Source organism: Theobroma umbraticum, unplaced genomic scaffold (assembly GCF_002168275.2).
Source record: "Theobroma umbraticum cultivar Fairchild unplaced genomic scaffold, ASM216827v3 scaffold_81.0, whole genome shotgun sequence".
Taxonomy (NCBI): domain Eukaryota; kingdom Viridiplantae; phylum Streptophyta; class Magnoliopsida; order Malvales; family Malvaceae; genus Theobroma; species Theobroma umbraticum.
The window spans coordinates 5,191,008-5,191,339 of record NW_018397268.1 but is presented as its reverse complement, the minus strand read 5'-3'; positions in this window follow the sequence as shown (position 1 = coordinate 5,191,339).

Sequence of the window (332 nt, the reverse complement as noted above, 5' to 3'; positions counted from 1 at the left end):
CTAATCAAATATCAATTTGATAATTGATTTATACTTATAGATCATGAGCAGCATCTAGTAATACATCATTACCACCCAAATGTTAGATAGTCAATTAAAGAATTTGACAAAGTTCTTCAATGATAACCCTTTCAGTGCAATACAGCATTTTCATCAAATATCTTGGATATGCTATAAAGCATGGCTCAGTGTCTATTTATAACATTCCATATTAGTTTTCATAATTTATGACTAACCTTATGAATTTAGTGTTAGGAATTTGATAATATGGTGCCTTAGAAAGCAAGTATATTCTCATGCTTAATTTCATTAAATTTATTTGTAATGAAAGT